The 24019-nt window shown below is 35.1% G+C and overlaps 1 protein-coding gene across 6 annotated transcripts in view; it reads left to right on the plus strand.

Moving 5' to 3' along the window:
• The window catches only part of lingo2 (leucine rich repeat and Ig domain containing 2), a 334869-nt gene that overhangs the window by 88799 nt on the left and 222051 nt on the right, over positions 1 to 24019 (plus strand). For all 6 annotated transcript variants that reach the window (XR_007829066.1, XM_051127713.1, XM_051127711.1 and 3 more), the window contains one exon: positions 13597 to 13661. The gene's annotated coding sequence lies outside the window, so the exon portion shown is untranslated. The remainder of the gene's footprint in view (positions 1 to 13596; positions 13662 to 24019) is intronic.

Raw genomic sequence — 24019 nt, forward strand, 5'->3', positions numbered from 1 at the left:
GCTGTGGGTGCATTTCATTCCAGGAAACAGCCCATAAGCTTCCTTTCTGGCTGCACTTCCTCCACAGAAAAAAAGGCCTCAGCTTCTTTAATAATTAATTATTGCTTATCCGGTAAAAAATGCCTCATCAAACTCACACAAACACAGGCAAAGTAAAGACAAAGGATTGGATATTATTAGCGAGAATTAATCATTGGCTTGACAACATCAAACACGTATTATAAGACAAGAAAAATGAGGAAATAGAAATTGTTTCAGATCTCCGGATACTTTAGATGAATGCATACCACGTATAGGCTGGCTGTGTGTAAATATGGACTAGCGATATGCTAACATGTGGTGTCTGTGCTCAAAAAAGATCAGCGCAGGGTCTTCAGAATGATTCATGATGTTGTTTCTTGTATTTTGTTGCTGTTGCAGTGATTTATTGCCTGTTTAAAACCCCATATCTTGCGATGCCATATCGAGACACAGCTTCGTCCTCTGCTTGACAGATTATGTCTGTGACAACCGCGCTCGCAGACACACATGACGCGCGTTGGTCCTTCGGAAGCTCAGAAATGAAATGCTTATCGTGCTACTGCAGGCGAAAATACTGAGCTTTAATGAGTGTTTGCAATGGACTTTTGTTCATTGTTTAGCAGCTAATCTCTTGCCTTTACAAATACTTATTTGTAATTATTAGTCTGGTGCTAATTGAATAGTTAATTCGACTATAGTTGGTTTTGTGTTGACTGTGCAGTTAAGAATGCACAAATGGCTTAAACCATGGTTTTCTGGTCTCCCAGCCTTGTCAGGCTGGTCTGATTGGTCCCATTTTATATTAAGTGGCCTTAACTACTATGTACTTACATCAAAAAATAAGTACAATGTACTTAATGTGGTCATATTTTATTGCAAAACACTTTTGCTGCTGTTGAGGTGGAATATGGGTAAGGAGAGGTTTGGTGGTAGGGGTAGGTTTAAGGGTGGGTTAAGGTGTAAGGGATGAGTCAACAGTGCAATTATAAATGTAATTGCAGAAATTAATTACAGATGTAATTCCATGCAGGTATTTTTTTTTAATCTAAGTACAATGTAAATACATGTATGTACACAATAAATGCATTGTATCAAATGATTAATTTCAGTGTAAGTACATAGCAGTTAAGGCCTCTTAATATAAAGTGGGACCTAAACTTTATTTTAAAAGTAACATATCAGGTTCCATTGATTTCACATTTCTGGATATACCAGGCAATTTCAAAATGTAATTTCCTGTTTTAGAAAAATGGGTTTATAAGTTTTGGAAAGTTTTTGTTTTTCATTCAGCTGGAAATTACTTTTTATAACTGTGATCTCCATGAAATAACCTAGTCTTCACGCACAACTTGTAATAGACAAATAATAGAAATTTATTGGCAAAGTGCGAGATCACTGAGGTTGTCTTTGTTATAATATAACAAAGCAAGATTAATATGTTTAGGTAATATGTTAATCTAAAATTTAGAGACGTTATTGTGAAGCACACAAGTGTTTCAAATCTTGTGTGCTCTCATTTGCATAAGATATTAGCATATTAGTCTCCTTTCCCCGTACTTTTTATGGTTACCCTTAGATCGGAGATTGTGAGTGAATCTGAAAACTGGCTGTAGTGTTTTCCAAGGTCTTGGGAAAATGCTACTGCTACTTTTCAGTTTCACTTATGAAGTGTTCATTGTCCTTTATTTACTTCCATGACACACTGACGCTTGAACAGTGTGTTATGACAAGAGTGTCCCTAGCATTTTTCATCATCTACTGTTTGTGTAATGCACATCATTAGTGACACTTCGGTCATCACAAAAATGATCTCAGTGACTAAGCTTAGAAGTGATCCGGCAAACATCCACAGCGCAACAGGAGAATTAATAGAACGTAGTCTTATTTTCTTATTAGCACTCACCAGTGACACTATATTGCATATCTCATTACGATCTTGTCTGTCAAGCTTTAGTTAGACAGCAACTTGATTGCAGAGTATGTGAGTGAAATGAAGCGACAAAGACTTCCACTTCCCACTGTAATCACTTCTTTTTTAATATACAGTTGAAATAAAAAGTTTACGTACACCTTGCAGAATCTGCAAAATGTTGTTGTTGTTTTTTTTTTTTTACCAAAATAAGAGGGATCATACAAAATGCATTTTTTTAATATTATTTAGTACTGACCTGAATAAGATGTTTCACATATAAGATGTTTACATATAGTCCACAAGAGAAAATAAAAGTTGAATTTAGAAAAATGACCCCGTTCAAAAGTTTACATACAATACGCTTGATTCTTAATACTGTGTTGTTACCAGATGATCCAGAGCTGTGTTTTACTTTTTTGTTTAAGTGACAGTTTTTCATGAGTCCCTTGTTTGTCCTGAACAGTTAAAATGTGTGCTTTTCTTAAGAAAAATCTCTCAGGTCCCACAAATTCTTTGGTTTTTCAGCATTTTTATGCATTTGAATCCTTTCCAACAATAATTGTATGGTTTTGAGATCCATCTTTTCACACTGAGGACAACTGAGGGACTCATATGCAACTATTACAGAAGGTTCGAGCGCTCACTGATGCTCCAGAAGGAAACACGATGCATTAAGAGCCTTGGGGTGAAAACTTTTTTGAATTTGAAAATTAGGGTAAATTTAACTTATTTTGTATTCTGGGAAAGATGTAAGTATCATCTGTAGCTTCTGAAGGGCAGTACTAAATTAAAAAAATATTTATATATTTAGGCAAAATAAGAAAAATGTACACATCTTCATTTTGTTCAAAAGTTTACACCCCTGGCTCTTAATGCATTGTTTTTCCTTCTGGAGCATCAGTGAGCATTTGAACATTCTGTAATAGTTGCATACGAGTCCCTCAGTTGTCATCAGTGTGAAAAGATGGATCTCAAAATCATACAGTCATTGTTGGAAAGGGTTCAAAAAAACACAAAAAACACTTTTTATGGTGTTATTTTATAGTGAAAAAAGTATCACTGTTTGTGCAGAAATATTAAGCATGTTTTCAAAATTTATAATAATAAGAAATGTCTCTTCAGCACCAACATTTGAATGATTTCTGAAGAGTCATGTAACACTGAAGACTGGAGTAATGACTGCTGAAATGTCAGCTTTGCCATAGTATTTCACAAAATTACTGTTTTTACTGTGTTTTGATTTTTGTTTTTCATGTTTTAGAAATGTATGTCTAAATTGTGGACTTTCTGGAAACATTTCATTACATTCCAACTTTGTTTCATTTGGAGTTTGGAGTGCTAATAGTCGATTAACACTGTATTTAACATGTTGTGAATTCTTGCTAATGTGCATTGCGTTACAAGCTGATGTGTTATACTTGTGATAAAGCGGTATGGGAGGAATCTGAAATCTGCTTCCACACTTGAGCGCTCACTTATTCCACTCCACTGGGAAAGACAGCGTTTGAAGAGAATATAAAGTAAGAAAGACATAGCTAGATGAAGAGAATTATGCATTAGTTTTATGTTGTCATATTCCTTCATAAGTGAGGATGTACTTAATTAGAACGACCGTACTTTATTCTACAAAGAAAACTGCCATGTACCTTTCCAAACTTCTGTTTTAGAAAAGTGCTGATTGGACTTGGATGAAAGCATCTGGCATACATTAATTTCTGTTCTCTTTTTTGCTTGATGACAATGTTTCTGTTCATTTGCCTGGAGATTTCTCTCTCTTTGAGTGCCACCCCAGACTCTCAACCACTGCCAGAGAGAAGAGAGAGAGAAGCGAATAAAAGACTAGGCAGGATTGAAAGAGAATTGGGAGAATCATTTTAATTGCAAAAAATACAAATGGTTTCCGTTGCCGGTCTAGCGCTTGCTGCATTAGCATGTAAAGTGAAAAGCAGATGAGTCCCGTCTGAATTGGAGTCTCCTCCCCCAGCCCGTCTCAATCATACCCACTTTAATTGCGTCAATGCTATTATTATCAGCGTTATTATTTTTCTGACAGTGATCACGGTTTCTCTTTTCCTCCTCTTGAGAGGATACCAGAATGGGTTGTACCGCAGGTTTCGAATCACTTTACAGGTTTAGTGTGATAATGTCACATTAAATTAGATGTTTGACACCAAAGTCTCAAACACAGCAACTCTGATGCTGACGCAAAACTGATTAAGATTGATTTAAATGACACTGTGTTACTCTGGAACGGAGCACGCTTTTAATAATGGCACACTTAAGCAGACTGTAACACGTTAGAGTGCTATGATTTTATGTAACTGATGCTCTTGTTTGCACAAAAAAGTAGGAGTCCTTTAGAACTTAAGATGTTGCTTACAAGAAGTTTAAATAAATCTGTTTTCTAAATCTCTAGTTAAAAAGTATTTTTACACTCTCTTGTCACTTAAACATTCATAGGTTTGAAAGTATTCAATTCTGTAGCTTTTCCCCTGCCAAACTGTGAAATATGTGCAAATATGACCAATGAGTTTGTGCATTCTTCTTGCTAACAGCTACATCCACAATATTGCCTCACCATAAATTACTAATGATGTTTGCTGGTATGAATTATGGAACATCACTGATTCCACCGGATCTACTTAGTCTTCTTTTGTTACAGTGAAATCTTCAGGCTTTTTTTCATGAAACAAAGACAACTCATAATGGAGGTTTTAAATTCTCTGTTTAGTTGATTAGCAACTTTCCAAATGTTTTAGCAGTCTTAATCACTCATTTTGTTTCAAACCATATGACTTTCTCTGTGAATAATGTGCTGATTTGTCTTTTTCTGTTCAGTTATAAAGAATCCACTCTGCAGCTTTCTAAACGAATCCAAAATACCATAAAAGTAGACCTATTAGAAATAATCCATGCAGGTCATATACTATATAAGTCATATGATCAGACCGAAATTTAAATCTCCACATGGCCTTGTATCCATTGTGACTGTTCAGTTAGATAGTTGATCAGTACAATTGGTTTTGTGAACTAGATCAACTGATTCTTTGAAAAGAACTGACCATGACATTTTTTTCAAACAATAGCTCTCTTTATTTCAGTCTCTATAAAGCTGTGGCTTCAGAAGACTTGGACCAATTTTATGATAGTTTTTGTGGTGTTATTTGGTAGCCTTTTTCTAAAATTCACCTTTTGTGTTCTATAGACGAAAGTGACTCACACAGTTTTGGAGTGAATGATGACAGGCATTGAATTTTGGGGTCAACTTTAATGTTCTCAAACACACTATGAAACATGTCTTTTTCTAAACTGCCCTCTAGGATGTTCCGAATAGTGAATCTGTATTTGGAAAGGCACGGAAATCGAATAACACATTCTACGGAGTCACTAAAGGAACATGTTTAGCTGCTTGCTAGCAATTGCCTGTTACATTACAGTACATAAAACTTCACTTAGCACATAAACAGAGTAAGAAGAGATGACTGATAGGACGATGGTGAATGTTTGCAAATCTTAAACACCACAGACAAACATCTTATCTCATAAAATATGTGGTAAATACTGCTACTCTGTAGTATACACAGAGAATGTGTTATCGTGAATCTCGAAAGTGAAAGTAAAAAGCAAGCGCATTCAAAAGGGATTTCAGTGCACTGCATATTAATAGTGGCTCCCTGATGCACGAAGTTTCTAGACAGTATAATGACCCAATGATATAATTGCGAGAGAAACCATTGAAATATATTTTTCCTCCCATCTCGTATTTATTCCCTTCAGGGATTCCGTAGTACATGTCATTTCCTTTTGGATTCGGACACGATTGCCTTTTTAAGGAGAAGTTCTCTTCCAGAGCTAAAATTTACAGAAAATTTACTTACCCTCTTGTCTTTCTTTCTTCAGTTGATAAGAAATTGTTTTTGAGGAAAACATTCCTGAATTTTTCTCCATATAGTGGACTTCAATGGTGCCCCCAAGTTTGAACTTCCAAAATGCAGTTTAAACAAGCTTCAAAGGGCTCTAAATGATCCCAGACGAGGAAGAAGGGTCTTATCTAGCGAAACAATCTGTCATTTTCTAAACAAATTGACAATTTATATACTTTTTAACGTCAAACGCTCCTCTGCGATGCACATACAAACTCTGTGTAATCTGGGTCAATACAGTTAGGGTCGACTCATTTTCTCCTCCAACTTCAAAATCATCCTACATCACTGCAGAAGATCTAACGGCCTTTACAAAAACGGGTAAAACAGCGGTGTAGGAAGATTTTGAAGTTGGAGAAGAAAACAAGATGGGAGTTTTTCGACATACCCTAACTGTGTTGACCCAAATTACACGGACTACGCAAGCGCATCGCAGAGAATAGACAAGATGAGCGCTTGAGTTTAAAATGTATATATGGGATCGTTTAAAGCCCTTTGAAGCTTGTTTAAACTTGGGGGCACCATTGAAGTCCACTATATGGAGAAAATTCCAGAAATGTTTTCCTCAAGAAGCATAATTTCTTTATAACTGAAGAAAGAAAGACACAAACATCTTGGATGACAAGGGGGTGAGTAAATTATCTGTAAATTTCTGTTCTGGAAGTGAACATCTCCTTTAATGTCAAGCTAACTTACACTCTTTATTTATTTATTTATTTATGTATGTATGTATGTATGTATGTAGTTCTTTATTTTACATTGTACAAAGTCTGCCTGTAAAAGTATTGTGTATTTCTTAAGCAACATGTCTCTTACTGCTGTTTGCAGTGTTCTTATCTACACATAGAAGGGGGGAAAGCAAAAAGTAGATTAGGTATTTTTAAGTGGTGGGAAAGTCGGTTGTGATTTGCATTCAGTGGCCTATATTTCACATGAGCTAATATGTGTCAGCTACATCCGCTGGGAAAATATGACACTGTTTACTAAAGCACACAAGATGGTTTATTAGGAACTAGCAGACAACTCAATTAAAGTTCCCCTCTTACCATGTGAATTGAGGCCTCTGGTTTAAAGGTTTATTCTGAAATAATTCCAGCAAACATTGAGGAGGGAATTCACAGAGAATGAATTATGTCCACTGATAGTATTGTTTATTTGCTCACGCTGTTGCTTCAGCACCTGAGTCACTAAAAGAATTATGCAAATCAACAAGGGGACCTCAGCAAACATCTAAGGGGACCACAAGATGACTAAAAGTAATTTAAATAGATTGTATTAAAATAAGGGTCACTATGAGGTGTTTCTTATGGGGGTTATTTGTCTGCATTTTCTGTCTCGTATAGCTACTTGTTTGAAAAAAATAAATAGAGATAAACTTTGATTGCAATTAATTATTTGACTCTATTAACACTCTATTAACAGCTTTGAACAATGTTGAGAACTGAATTAGATGCAGGTTTTTGCAGTATAATAACTGTTTAGTGGTTTCGCCACTGCGTATTTGAAATGGATGTTGTCTGGGTTTCAGCAGAAAAGAAAGCTTTTCTGTTTTCAGTTGATAGCTTTTGTGGATACATTTGCTGATTTGAGAATAAGTTCCAGAGTACTAATGCGTCTGTAAACAACCGTCCTCTCCATTATCACTTATAGGAGTCTTTTAATTGCAAGCAGTACAGTAATCTACATCACATCTGAGACTTGCGCAAATGTCATCGGAGATGAGTGTGATGTATTAAAATGTTGTTCTGCCAAAGCTCCTGTTTTGATTGGCAGTGTTCTGTATTTGAAACCACAGCATGTTCAGGTGCTCACTGAACCACAAGTGGGAAAAGAAGGCAAGCTGAAGTGGATCGGTATTAATGCTGAGTTGATGGCTCCTGTTGTTTTCCAGCCTAAGCCAATGACGCTCAATCACACGTTATCTTCATCAGCAGTCTGGCACGCATGGTGCATTTGAGTGCTGCTTTGATGTCGACTGCTCCTGAGGTTTAACTGGAAATTTGCATCCTGATTTGCGTCTCCGGAACTGATCGATGGCGCTTGGTAGCGCTTAATGCTAATGCTAGATGTCGCCTCGTGGTGCCTCGAGTTTACTTACTGCCGCTTCACCGTCAGCGGCGTTCTCTAGCGAGCTGATCCGGGGCTTCTAGACGGCGTGCGGGACTTTTATGAGAATAAATATCATAAATCATTCTGCTTTATAGCTCCTGAGACCGGAGGTGAGAAGCATGCAGGAGCGCTGCCACTGTGTCCATCTCAGATTTCTCAGGCAGAGCTTGATAGAGTATTGACTTTTTCTGATTAGCAACGAAAGGGATGTGAGCAGGGTGACAAAAGCCAAACAGAGCATCAGGTTTATTTTTGGACCCCGGGGATACATAATTCTGTTTTGGAGACGTGAAGTCTGGCTTCAGAGTGAGACTGTGAAACATGACTATCTCTGGCAGTAAGAGGCAAATTCGAGCTGCAAGTTTCCTTTAGGCTTTGCAAGACTTTAATAGCTTGGTAAAGGAAAATTTCCAAATTACGCACAGACAGTAACCTACTTTATATTTACATACAAAAAAAAGTATCAGACTTTAAAAAGGTTTCTTTTTAATTATATTTATAATTTATTCTTGTGATGATAAAGCTGAATTTTCACATGAACTTTCAGAAATTCTAATTCTTAAAACATTTCATTGCTGCTTAATATTTTTTGTAGAAACTATTATTATTATTACTTAGGATTGTTTGATAAATACACTGAAAAATGCTGGTTTAAATACGACCAAGCGCTGGGTGAAATATGGACAAACCCAGCAACTGGGTTGTTTTAACCCTGTGTTAACCCACCTTCTGGGTAGTTTTATTTAACTCAACTGTTGTTTAAAAACTACTTTATGGCTGGCTTAAAATGAACTCACAGAGGCATCAGAAATGATCAAAAGGTGAACATTTATTAATAAGCAATTTAAATAATGTTTATTATTTAATTATTATTTATTCAACTTAATTTTAAGTTGTTAATTTCTAACCCATTTGGGGTTCATTTTAAGCAAGAAATATAGCCATTTTAAGCAATAGCTGAGGTAAATAAAACTACCCAGAAGGTTGTTTTAAACCCAGCATTTTATTTTATTTGTTGTGTGTGTGTGTGTGTGTGTGTGTGTGTAAAAAGTTAAAAGAACAGCATTTATTTGAAACAAGTACATTTTTAACTATTTAAAAGGCTGAATATGGGTTGTTGATGTGACATGACATTTTCACTGATAAAAATGAATATAATTAATATTGACGTTGTTTAAAATGCTGTAAATCATTAAACATTTCTTTGTCTTACATGGAACTGTTGTTATAAAAGTTGCAGTGTTGCATGGTTTATGGCAAAAAATCAAATCATAAAAATGTTAATAAATACCTCCGGCATAATTGTATAAGTGTCTACTTTAGTAAGTGGCAATCATTTTTTTTTCATCCATATATTTCTGAAAGTGTAGGGACTTGATACATTTTGTCTCTGAAAACCATGTTCTGTGGTGTGACACCATATCCTGATTTTAAATCAGCCAATTCCAGAAAAAAAAATAAAATTATTAGTTGAAGGACCTCGTTCATGGTCGTGTTACTGAAGCACCCTGTCAAGCCCATAACATGTGCACATGGTCAATTTTTGTCTCAGAATTGTTGAAATATTTAACTTTTTTGGAACCACTACAAAAGTGTTACGTTTTGTTGTCTTTGGGTGTGACACACCTAAACAATATATATATATATATATATATATATATATATATATATATAATTTTTTATTTTTTTTTTAATTAAAAACTGTATGTTAAACTGCATAATGTTGCAAACTGTTAGCTTGGAATAGCAAGGTCATTAATTGGCACAAAAGGATGAAACATCCTAGGGTGTGACAGAAAATGTCCTCCGGTGTGACACCTGTACTGTCACACCATAGGACAAAGATGTCACACCAGAGGACAAGGTCTCTTTAAAAAGCATTAAAATAATTAAATATGAGTTGTTTAACTACTTTTTATCCTTTTTTTTTGTGTGTAATAATTATATTAAATGCAATAATTATATTAATTAAACAGTTTGTTTTTGCAGAAAGCTTGTACTGTTATAAAGTGCCATGAAAATAAGTATAAAATGTGATACTTTGTTTTTGAAACAGAAAGAATTTAGGGAGAGAAATTAGTGGAAGAGAGAGGACACGGACATACAGACAGAAAATTAACAGGTATCCACCAGAAAGGAGGAGATCCATATCCATTATCAATCATATATCAATAATATTTGGCTGTATCATAAATATCAATCATAATATTTAGATGTGCCGCACATGCAGCAGGGGGGCTAGAAGAGTTTCAGTAACACACTGATTGAATCAAAATTAATATTTCTCATTTCTCATCTTCAGAATGAAATAGAAATACTTTAATAACTACCATTTATGTTATCTAATGTGACATAATGTCTTATGGTGTGCATAAAAGAACCAGATTTGTTTTTATCTCAAAATATCTAGTATTGCAATACTAGACAGGGGCGATAGAAATATCTCTCATCTTAAAATGGTTGTATACAAGTAATAAAGAATGAATGCACAGTGACCTAGTGAACTCTGGTGCCTAGATTCACAAGGATAGAAGCAATGAGAAACTGAGTGAGTGTAATTGAAGAGCACATAAAATTTGCAAAGCAAAAGAGTTCAGTCCAGTCATAAAGTTCATGTAGGCTTCAGGGTGTATACTCTGGTAAAAGTTCAAGTGGGTTACTAGAGGAGAGCAGCAAAAGCACATAAATTTGACAGCTTCAGCTGCAGTCTATGGGCTTCCAGGACACTGGAGAAAATCCCCAGTTCATTTATATGCTTTGAAAAAGCCTGGTTTAAGAGCATGACCCTGTACACATGCAACATACCTAGCAGACAAATCCCTGTAAATACATACTAGGACTTGCACAGTTGTTTATAGCAAGTCCAACAATGTGATAAATAGTCAAAGTCCCCAACACATGGGTTGTATGGAAGTATGGAGAAAGGGTGAGTCAGATTTTATTTCCTTGAGTGCGAATAACCTATTTTTGTGCCACTTAACTAAGATGTAGTGGTTTCTTGTGGGCTCTGTATGTGTGTGTGGGAGGAAAAGAGAAAGAAAATAAGGAAAGGACAGATGAGTAGGTAAATGAGACGAATCAAGACAAGCCATTAATGACATGCAACTCTTTACAGGTTGTGGAAATGAAAGGAGGACATGGCAACTAATGTTACATAATGGCAAACTTTTCGGTCCTGTTAACTGATAGTAGAACAGCTACATACACATACAAACACAGATACAGTTCATTAGGCTAATTTAGGGTTGGCTTGGTACCAGAGATTTCGGCTTCGGTACAGTAACCACCATAATACCTCACTATTAATATTGTGATACCGAACAGATGGTACTGTAAATAAACTACTGAATATGTGTGGGATGCTGGGTCATAGAATTAATAACTTACAGGGATGTGTCATATCTCGCGAGATCTCATGACGATATCCTCCCAAAACATTTTGCAGTGTTTACATTTTTTATATATATATATATATATATATATAAGTATATGTAGTTGTTTTTTTTTTTTTTTTTGAAGTTGAATATATGTTTTTAAAATACTTAAGTTTTAACAGTTTGTCAGAACCACTAGTAAATTACCTTATGTTGTTTAGTTTTCTAATCTTTTTTTCTCCACAATCGTGAGAGAATCATGGTCTCCAATTTATTAAAAACAACTGGGATTCTCAATTTATGCAGGATTGTGAAGCTTTTGTTTAAATGTTGTTTATTACTGCATATAATTCATTAAAATGGAAGTTTAACTTTATAAAGTTCAAAATGCACCTACATTTTTTTTTTTTTTTTTTTTTTTTTTTTTGCAAATCTCGTCCAGGACTACACCAGGACATAAATATTATCGTGATTGAACAAGAAAAATGTGTTTATTTTCAAGTAAAGGATAAACTATAAGTTAATATTAAATAACTTATATTTTAAATACCTATTTAGAATTAGGAAAAAACTAATTGATTCAGTGAATGATTCAGTGACTCACTCATAAAGATCATTAAAAATCTGTCCTGTGGAAGTGAGTCATTGAATCGTTCAGTGAATAAATCAGTGTTTTTGAATGATTCAGTTAAATAAATGAGTAAAATGAAGACACTTATCGCCACATACTGGTGTATCAATGTAATTTGCTAAAAGAGTCAAAACACACTTGCGCTTAAACATTCTTTATATAAAGTGCACTTTCTTTTATCAGCTGCACAGCTTTTTAAAATCCGTAGTGCTGCAGTACCAGACTATTGCGCAACCCAGTCTCATCTGTCTTTCCCTCTCATTGTCCTTCAACTTACTTTGCCCTCTCCCTTTTTAACAAACTGAGGAATCTACTCACCAATTCCATGTGTTCTAATACCCAAATCTTTCCTATATTGCAGCCACTCACTGCCAGCCTCTTTCTTTGAAAGATTCAAAGTTAAAACCTGTTCTCAGTGTCAAATAGACTCCTCCTGAATGAAATGTGAGGCATCACAAAGCATCACTTCAATCTGTTTAAGCAGCTCTACCATCATCATACATCCTTTTTACAGCTTACTTTATTGGTATATTTCACATAAAACAATGAGATTGAAGAGACATTTCTAGGAAATGCATATTAAGAACAAGGCTGCCATCTGCTATCATTGGAAAGTAGCTCAAAAGGCTGGATCTGTCAGAAGCTTAAAACGGTTTACCTTTAATGAGAGATGGAGATTTCGTTTTTGATAAATGCCTGAAGAGCATAGCGATGTTGACAATGTAAAAGAAGGGCATAAACAGCAGTGTGGAGATTCAGTTTTTTTCATGTGAAATGGGTTGTGGTGGTTGACTGTTAGATATCAGCCAGTATAGCAAATAAATTTGAGACATTATTACTGAGGCTTTACAAAATACATATATACATGACCTGAAGTTGCTATTATGCATAGCGTATGCATGGCGTTATGCATATTTGAATAGATAAATGGCTCAATTTTTTTCTGAACGGAACATGGCGGCAAGTCTTTTCTGCACTATTCTATGATTTCACCTATAAGATGTGTCTACTAATGGTAAATAGACGCTCATGAACAGAAAATCGCTCACCTGAGAAGGTCACCATAGCAACAGTGTGTTCCTTGAGTACATTTTATTCATTTCGGATCACTATTGAACAGAACATTTGATAAAAAAAAAAAAAAAAAAAAATGTTTTCATTACTTTATAAAAGATTTTATTAGTTCATTTCAAAAACCTTCACAGATTTATCTAAAACATCTTAAAGCTAGTTTACCTTTGGCTAACTTGGAGTGCAGTGATTGTAAGATTCAGTTCCATTGTTTAGTTTTATCAATTCCAAGTAAGAACACAGAACATTTTTTTCCCTCCCACGTTGTGTTTTTGTCAGTTTGTAACTTGTGCAGAAGTATTTGCACTTTACTCTCCATAGTTCTTGCTTTTTAGTTTTATACTGAAAGCATTTCACATCATTTTCTCTCTCATCTAATGAGTGAAGCACAGCTCACCAACCTTTACACATCATCTTTGACTTCACCTCAGTGAAATGACAAGATCGCTAACAATGTATTTCCCTGACTTTCTAGTGCTAATGAAGTGAATTCAGATATAGCTCAACTCAGCGTGTCGTTCTTAATCATTTTTTTTTTTTCTGTTTCCCTTGTAGGCCATGGACATTGCCTCTTCTCCTGCCTCTGGGCTGACCATGACAAACTGTTCTGTTTTTATGTGGTAAGTTACCCCATTATGTCTGTGGGAACTAAGGCTGATATGGCCTGTGGGGACTTGAGGTGGAATACATATGCTGGACTTTCTTATTACTTTTTTTAAAGAAATTTTGATAGCTGCTTCTATCCAGCTATCCAGAAAAAAATAAAGATTCAAAGTAAGTAGTAGGAGGGCCTGAGATTGTGCACTTTTTCTAAATATTTCTCATGCTTTGTCTTATTAAATTAAGACAAAGTCAATATTTAAAACAGCTAAATAACTAACTAAAATAACTATTTTCTTAATGTACACTCTTGGTATTATTGTTTGTGATTCATCAGTTTGCATTATTTCAAAGAAAAAAAAAGATACCTCTTTGGTTGTGCAGATTTGTAGAAGTGTTAACCAATAGCCAGATTACAAACTTACCTTCAGTCTGGCTCCATTCTTATATGTAACAATTGTTTTTAAAGGATTAGTTCACTTCCAGAACAAAAATGTACAGATAAATGTACTTACCCCGTTGTCATCGAAGATGTTCATGTCTTTCTTTCTTCAGTTGTAAAGAAATTATGTTTTCTTAGGCAGAATTAGTGGACTTCAATGGTGCTGACGAGTTTGAATGTCCGAAATGTGGTTTCAATGCAGCTTCAAAGGGCTCTAAACAATCCCAGTCGAGGAATAAGGGTCTTATCTAGTATAACGATTGGTCATTTTCTAAAAAAAAAAAAAAAAAAAAAAATATATATATATATATATATATATATATATATATATATACTTTTTAACCTCAAATGCTTATCTTGTCTAGCTCTGCGTGAACAGTTAGGGTATGTCGAAAAAACTTCAATCTCATTTTCTCCTCCAACTTCAAAATCGTCCTACATCATTGTTTTACCTTTTTTTTTTTTTTGGTAAAGGGCATTTGACCCTCTTTGCATGTTCACTTTGTAAACAGTGCCTCGGTACTTCTACAGTGATGTAGGACGATTTTAAAGTTGAAGGAGAAAATTAGATGGGAGTTTTTTGACATACCCTAACTGTACTGACCCGGATTGCACAGAGTACGCATGCGTATGGCAGAGCTAGACAAGAGGAGCATTTGAGGTTAAAAAGTATATCATTTTTATTTTTTTATTTACTTATTTTTTAGAAAATGACCGATCGTTTTGCTAGATAAGACGCTTATTTTTTGGCTGGGATCATTTGTGACCCTGGACCACAAAACCAGTCATAAGGGTCAATTTTTCGAAATTGAGATTTGTACATCGTCTGAATAAATAAGCTTTCAATTGATGTTTGGTTTGTAAGGATATGACAATAATTGGATAAATTAAATATATGGAATCTGAGGGTTCAAAAAAATCAAAATATTCTTAGCAATGCATATTAGTAATCAAAAATTAAGTTTTAATATATTTACAGTAGGAATTTTACTAAATATCTTCATGGAACATGATCTTAACTTAATTTCCTAATGATTTTTGTCATGAAAAAAATACATACAATGTATTTTTGGCTATTGCTACAAATATACCCCAGTGACTTAAAACTGGTTTTGTGGTCCAGGGTCACATTTGGAGCCCTTTAAAGCTGAAACTGCATTTTGGATGTTCAAACTTGTGTGCACCATTGAAGTTCACTATATGGAGATAGTGATTCCTGAAATGTTTTCCTCAAAAAACATAATTTCTTGGCATGAACTTCTTGGATAACAACAGGGTGAGTACATTACCTGTAACTTTTTGTTCTGGAGGTAAACTACTAGTATTTAAATCATTTCTGATTGATAAAAACATTTATTTTTCTTGACTTTTGTGTGTTGCACTGAAATATGACTTCAAAGCTTCTTGAATTCTGGCTGTTGTCATCCTCAGCTTTTTAGATTCAGTCTATTGTAAGAATTTACTCGATTTGAAGATATTCCCCATGTGCCAGTATAAACAGAGGACAGTGGGTTATATAATTAGGTTGCATATTTCTTTGTGTTGAGCAATCCAACAGTATTTTATAGTACAGAGATCTGGAGCATGCTTCTGCTGTGCTATGAAGTCTCTGACAAGCTGACAAAAAGAGTGTGCAGGTCTGTTTAGATATGTCATTTATTCCCTGTGTTAGCTCACATATTGGACTTAATGACAGAGTAAGAAATTCTTCAAACATTCTTTTTTTTGCCTTCTGACAATTTTTAAACAGTGTGTTGTTTGCCAGTGTGACATGTTGTCTCTGAGTCTTTGTGAAAAAGACGAGCAGATGTGACTTCATGGGCACACATACACACTTTGGCGCAGACACACACAATTAGACTTCAATAAGAGATCAGATGAAAAATGCACAGGCGTTTGCTCAAAGGCAAAAACACAAATGAATTTCTCTCCCACCACCATCTCGCTCCTTATTTACGTCAGAAAATGAAGATGAATTATGCCACTGGGCCAAAGGTTATTTATTTAAGCGCAATAAAGCAAATGCGCATTCACAGCAACTCCAAATCACATTCTCTGTTCTCATCGGCCTTGGGCTCTCTCATGTTCGCAAACACAAGGGGTCATAAAATGATACAATGAGACAAGAACGCACATGTTTGTAATACATTACGCCGAGGCGATGATTATCCACAGAATCTATGTTATCATTTCATACTGACACTTAATATTTCCATGCCCCACCTCACAAGAAACATCTCCTGCCTGCCACCTGAGCTGTGTTTTGCTTCACTGAGCATGTTACATCAAGTTCTGACATGCGGGGCTAGTACGATTGATAGGAAAAACCTGAAGCTGATGGCTGATAGACATTGGAGAAAGTCAACCCTGAGAATAATCCAAGCCATTGTGCATATGTAGATAAGGAATAAATAAAGGAAACGCCTCCAGTCGCTCTGTTGGAGAGGATCCTGGGATATCAGCTACTATATATATTTGGTAACACTTTCATTTTGATGGTGTCTTTTGAACTGTGTCTGCTGACACTAAGTAATGTTGCACCTACATGTCAACTAACTCTTATTAGAGTATCAGTAGACTGACTGCTTAATATATGCTATCTTTTTTTTTTGGATAGTCTTCCAACAGGCATTCTACTGACTATAAGTAACTTTACAAGTACATGTCAGCTTATTCCAAACCTAACCCTACCAGTCTACTAATCCTCTACTAACACTTTATTGAGCGTTAGTAGACATGTAGGTGCAACCTTATGTATAGTCAACAGAATGTGTTAAAGGGACCATCAAAATAAAGTGAAACCATATAATTTTTTATTAAAGCCATGTATGAATCTCAAGTTTTTAAGCATTTTACATTTATTCCAAACTAATAACTCAAGTCAGTAACAATTTAAACAATATATTTAGTGATTTTATGTTCAGCTTTTCTTTTTAATAGTTAACTTTTTTTTAGAATTTTTCGGATCATCAGTCATCAATGCTCATCACAGAGAGATTTACTTTAAATTTCACCAAGCTGATTGCTCATTAAAAACTCCCACAGATCATGTTTTCAGGCCATTTTAAGTCTTATTTTGACATAACAAAGTGGTTATATCTCAACGCATATCTGTTATGAGTTGTTTACTTACTTTTTAAATTAGTCTTTCCATTAACACCATTATATTGTTAATTCAGACTGATTTGCAAATGTGGAACGCAAACATGAGGCGGGATTTATCGCATGAACCAATTACAGCCGAACATAACCAGTCATATCCAGTCATCCCCCCCCAGTTCGTTCTCAATTACCCCCCACCCAATTCACCGAACTCTATACACTGTAAAACACAATTTGTTGAGTCAACTTAAAATAATTTGTTACCCGGCTGCCTTAAAATTTTAAGTTCAGTCAACTAAAAAAGTAAATTTTTTTTAACTTAAATTGTACTAAGTGACAACTTAGATATTTGAATTGATTCAACTTAAAATTTTAAGGCTGCTGGGTTACTTACTCAGCTTTTAAGTTTAACAAACACAAATATCTAAGTTGTCGCTTAGTACAACTTAACATTTTAAGTTGACTAAACTTGATGCTGTTGAACAGGGTTTCTTTAAAAAAAAACAAACAAACAAACAAAAAAAAAAGTGATTTATACACTTTATTGTTAACTTTTGCAATAATTGCATTGTTTTATTTTTGTACTACAGATTTTTTTTCTCTGCCTTCACTGCCTCCCTTGCCTCCTCGGAGGAAATGTCCCTGATGGGAACATAGCATAAAGATGCATTTAGGCTAATGTGGATGAGCACTTGTGAAAGCATTTGGGCTGCTTACAGTATGTGAGCAAGACTGCAACAACAACAGTAAACACACTACTCATTGTAAATACTGTAACATGTAAGCCCCTTGATTATCATGGTCTGTTGATTCCAGTTAGATTTACTGCCAGAGCCATAATAAAGTGAGTCACTAGTGGTCATCTTTTATAAAAATCTCATGTTATTGGATCAGTCCATTGAAAAATGCTTTGTCACTAAAGACATCCTTTAAATAATACTATAGTGAGCACATTTAAATGTAAAGAGAATGCCAAGAGTCTTTTGGCATTAAACTTGTACTGTCAGGTTGGACTAAAGATGTACAGTGATGAGTTAGTGCTGAAAAGGTGTGGACACAATTTTTTTGCACCTGACCTTATTGAATATGCATTTGTAGGAGTTTCCCTTTCAGACGCAAAATTTATGGGAGGAGACTAGTCAAATGAATCAGACAACGTGTTTTACTAACATTCATTGTTACTAACGCTTTATTTAACGCCATTATTTAACGTCCAAAAAACGTCCATGTCTTAAACTATTTTGCGCTTGAAATGGCTGCAGTTATTGTTGCTAGGAGAAGGCACTCTAGATAACAGTGACCGCATGGTAGAAGGGATAGAGTTTTTTTTTTTCACAGGTATTAATTTATTTGGAATGCCAGAAGAAAGCATTATCCAAACATATCATTTGCCAAGCCATGTTATTTTTAATTTGCTTCCGGAAATAAAAGATGACTTGGAACCCTCAACTAGGAGTCACACAATACCAGGTCTATCAAAACTTCTAGCAAACTTTCATTTTTAGGCCTCCGGTTCTTTTCAAGGTACTGTGGCTAATTTATTTTGTTATTCTTTATTTGCGACTATGCTAATTTATGCTGCACTTGGTATATTGTGTTGGTAAATGTAAATGAGATGTTGTGTCTGTGTTCTTTAATTTGTGCATTGTACATCACCTGCGGAAATTTCCCCTCCCATCGGCGCTTTCGCGCTAATTTGCCATGTTTAGTAAAACTGCTCCTTAAATGCCAAAAAATACATGATATTGGCTGGAATTTGTCAACTGTTTGTTGTTAGCATTGCATTTGTTTATGCAGATTATACAATGTGGCTCCATTTTATGTAGTAATTGTTATAAATGGGTTCAACCCTTTCACCTTATAATTTCATTGCTTTAATGTCAGTGGCAGCACCTGTATTTTGGTCTGCTCTAAATGTATTCAGGGCTGGAACATTGTGTTAAACAAGAATTTTATCCTCTTATTAACCAAGGGACGCAGACCATTACTAACACTCAAGTGTTACTTTGTTTGTGTTAAAAGCTCTTAATCCCATATGCTGGTTTGTTCTCAAATTGACTGTTATTATTGTAAATTTCATCATAGATAATAAATTCATGCTGAGATAATCCCTCTTACAATGAGACACTAATCAGGTAGTTCAGCCTCCCTAATCAAATAGGGTTTTATTTTTCGCTCCTTGTACCAGCATCCATTTCACAGGGGAATACATGGATTTACCTATTATATTATGTTCTCTGCCCTACTGCGCCACTGCCACAGCAAACTCTGGTCCGTCAGGTTACCCACAATGCTCTGAGGCATCTTAAAGGGGAAGGATCAGGCTCTGATCAGATGCCATGAGGTCAGTGGCATGTCACAGTGAAAATATCCCCCCGGCGTTTTCTGTAATTCTCTGCAAGCATCTTTCCTTTGTGCTGACAGGGCGGGAGAGCTGGAGGAAAGCCTCTTAGCTTTTCACAGATCCACACAAACCCAGACAGATAATGTGTCTTTTTCAAAAGAAGTGACAAAAGGTCCTGGCGCTTATTTATTATTTCATTCTACTGTCTGTCTACTCAACTCTTCATGCCATTTTTTCATGGTGAGAAAACGGCGGCATTGTCCGGGATACATAGACGGCTCTTGATTAAAAGAACAGCGTTTACAAACTATTGTGGTTGTCTTCGAAAGATATCAAATGTACCACAGCTGTTTAGAGGTAAACTGTTAAAAATATATATTGTTTTTAAGTAATGCTTCTGTTGTCCCTAAAAACTTTTTTTATTATGGTATTAAAGTGTATTTGCTTAACAGTTTCTGCAAGGCATCAATATACATTTATTTTGATGTTGTTAAGAATTACAAAGTAAAATCAAATGGAACACAATGAAGGCAACAGAAGGGTTAATTTTCTGTTTGGTGGTTTTTACACATTTCTCCACACTGTATATTATTACCAGCCAGATTTACAGGCACACTGTATATGATTACAGGCAGATTGCATTAAATGTATAGCATTTATTCTGCAGACACTCATTAGATGCCACTGTGTGAAGACTGGCTACTGTGTACAGTTCTTGTTTTTGTCCTACTGTGAGCGTAGTTTGCGTCTTTTTATAGTTCTAACTCATCCATATTGCAAACACACTTGGCGTTAACAGGATTTAAGTTTGTTTCAGTGGTATTTCGCATGCTTTACCAATGTACACGTAGATGATGAAAAGTCTCTTCAAACAAATCTGCTGGAACTCTCCCCAGCAAAGCCATCTGTACCGCCAAATGTTATTTTTATCTTATCAGCCATCAGTGCCACATGGAACCCATTTTTAAGTTGCTGTGAAGTGATGTCTGTCAGTGTTTGGAGTTCTCACTTTTCAAATGCAATTAGAATTTTGATGAGAATTAAACACCAAAACTTTAATAAGACAGGCAGGAACTGTCTTTTTTTCAGTCTTTCCTCATATACATGTCAGTAGTTTTTTACCCCCTCTTTTTATGTTTTCTCATGCACCACAAGATCTCATTGCTAGACATGAACGGATGGAATTTGCTCTTTTAATTCATTCCACACTGAATTGTGCTGACACTTAGATCATATGTCTGAGCAAACAAATAATTTCATAACTTTTGGACAGTTAGGACAGCCATTTCTATTGCAAGCAAAACAAATACACTACTATAATTGTGTCTGCGTTAATGAAATAGCATTAATGATTTTACTTTGTCTTGCACTTTATTATCAAGCATGTTAAGGACTGAGTCTATTGGTTGAATGTCCTGCTCCTTTAACAGAGCATAACACATCGCCTCTAAAAAGCACTTAAATTATCGTGAGCAAGTAGAAGGCTTCATAACACATTTAACTTAGTGAGAAGGCATTAAGTTGCTTAAATGGCTAATCTTATGTTACATTTAGATAATAGATAATACATATAGTATACTGTGCTTCTCAACTGGTTCTGCTTGATTATATTTATTTTATTTTATGCTTGTTTTTCATTTTATGCTTTTCATGCTTGTATTATTTCATTTAATGTTATCTAAGTTTTATGCAAGACTGTTTCTGCCACTGAATAAAAAAAAACAAAGGTAATTGCCACTTTATCTCACAATTCTGACTTTTTTCTCACAATTGCGAGATTACATCAGTTGCAAGATATAAACCCAAAATTGCAAGAAAAAGTCAGAATTGCAAGTTTATTTCCCACAATTCTGAAAACAAGTCAGAATTGTGAGTTTATATCATTTAACTCTGAGAAAAAAAAGTCAAAATTGTGAGATATTCGCATTAAAATCACATTTGTGAGTTTATATCTCACAGTTGACTTTATAACTCATATTTGTGAGTTTGTCATGCAATTTTGAGAAAAAAAGTCAGAATTGTAAGTTTATATCATGCAATTCTGAGGAAAAAAAAAGTCAAAATTGTGAGATTCACATAAAATCGCATTTGTGAGTTTATATATCACAGTTGACTTTATAACTCGCAGTTGTGAGTTTATATCTTGCAATTCTGACTTTATAACTCACAAATGTGAGTTAGTCATGTAATTTTGAGAAAAAAATTCTGAATTGTTTATATCATGCAGTTCTGAGAAAAAAAGTCAAAATTGTAAGATATTCATATAAAATCACATTTGTGAGTTTATATCTTGCAATTCTGACGTTATAACTCGCAATTGTGATTTTATATCACAATTCTAAGAAAAAAAGAATTGTGAGTTTATATCACATGATTCTGACAAAAAAAAGTCAGAATTGCAAGTTTATATCATGCAAGTTTGGGGGGAAAAAAGTCAGAATTGCAAATGGAAATTCACAATTGCGAGAAAAAAGTCTGAATTGTGAGATATTTGCATAAAAATTGCATTTGCGAGTTTATATCTCACAATTCTGACTTTATAACTCACAATTGTGAGTTTATATCTCACAAATTATGAAAAACAAACTCTGAATGGTGAGTTTATAGCATCAAATTCTGAGAAAAAAAAAGTCAGTTGCAAGATATAAACTCACAATTGCAAGATAAAGTCAGAATTGTGAGATAGAAAGTCGCAATTATCATTTTTATTTTTTCATTCAGCGGCAGAAATGGTCTTCCATAAAGTTTTGTACCAGTTTTGTTTCTTTTCTTGTTTCTTTTCTTTTTTTTTTTTTTTTTCTTTTCTTTTCTTTTCTTTTCTTTTCTTTTCTTTTCTTTTCTTTTCTTTTCTTTTCTTTTCTTTTCTTTTTCTTTCTTTACCTTATGTTATTTTATGGATTTACAATGAGGGTAAACCAGTATGTTTGTATGTTGGCATCTTGCTAATTTGGCTGCTTCTGCCCAGTGACTGGTGAATTTGTTCCAAAATACTGTACAGTTTCACTGAGTGCACAATGTTTGATATTAGCTTTGTTTGCCTTTGCTTTGCATGATCTCAACCGACTAATTTTTGGATCACAACCACCCATTGTTAGTCATTTCTGTACAGCATATTAGCTACGTGCAGAAAAACACAGTAGGGGTGAATCATTATTAATTTAAATAAAAAATAAATATAGAAAATACTTCTGACGCAGAACAGCACAATCACCATTTCCAAGAAACCACTTTGTTAAAGAGTTTTATTTTTCAGGTTTCTAGTAGAGAACCCGACTGAAACAGGCTATCAGAAACTATTGAGCAGTGACACTGAAGATAAGGATTATGTCTGCCTGTAGCTACAGGATGACGATATGCCCTCACTTGAATGACTTTGTTGTTTTGGGAGCAGGCAGCTGATGTGGGGGACACTCTTCTCTAGAAATAATCAGCTAGATGCACAGATACGTGTAAACATGTTCCTTCCCTGGGCAAGCCAGCGGTCTGTGAAAGAATGTGTCATGATTTCGGCACACTTGACTGGAGGGGTTGGAGATGTGAAGTGCGTGAGGAACATGCAGGTGGTCTTTGGATGATTTCAATGATGCTTAAGGGAGGCTTCCTGTCACAGTCTTTTTGCATTTGCTTTTCAGTGAATGTTTGGAAGCATGATGAAAATGCTTTTGGAAATTGGTAGTAGTTGGAGTGGAAGACTTGATTCCACAATACAAATCTGCATGCATGTCTGTGCATGTGTTATCTGTTCATCTCAGTATGAAGTGCAGGTTGTCTGTCCTCCCTGTTGCTTCCTTAACATTTAACCCTAAGTCATTTGAATGAGCGATAATCTGAGTGTAGAGACTCAAAATGAACAGGATGGTTATTTCTCTCTCTCTATCACACTGTTATTAAAGCAACGGTGAGCTAATTATGGTGACACAGCGGTGCATATGAAAATTCATGTCAAATTCAGTGTAAGTACTGAATGTAAATAATCTTTTGTGGGTCACTCGACTATGAAAGAAAGTTAATTTTTTTAGGTTAAAATATGTTTGTGGAAACCCTGATATAATTTATTATAATATAATATAATATAATATAATAATATATAACTAAATTATAATAATATAATTTAGTTATTTAATTTATCTGTCTAGCTAGCTAGCATCCTCACTACTCATCTTTCTCGCTCTCTCCATTGCATTCCTTTCCTTTCAATCTCTCTCTTTCGCCTTCTGTCAGCACTCTAGCACCTATTAACTCTCTCCCAGGTTGTCTCTCACTCCGCCAGTGCATTTGAGCCATTTCACTTCACACAATTAGAGTGCATTACCTGCAGTGCTTTCTGCATGCATGTTTGAGAAAGCAGTGATGGCCTCTGAGGAGTTTGGGTTGAATAATGGAGTGGTGTGTGTTTGCGTGTGCGTGATTCTATGCATGCCAGTTTGTATCACGCCACTGAACATGCATGCCTTGGAAGAGGAAGCAACAAGGGACACGTGAGCCTTTTT

The sequence above is a fragment of the Labeo rohita genome, chromosome 14, assembly GCF_022985175.1.
Source record: "Labeo rohita strain BAU-BD-2019 chromosome 14, IGBB_LRoh.1.0, whole genome shotgun sequence".
NCBI lineage: Eukaryota > Metazoa > Chordata > Actinopteri > Cypriniformes > Cyprinidae > Labeo > Labeo rohita.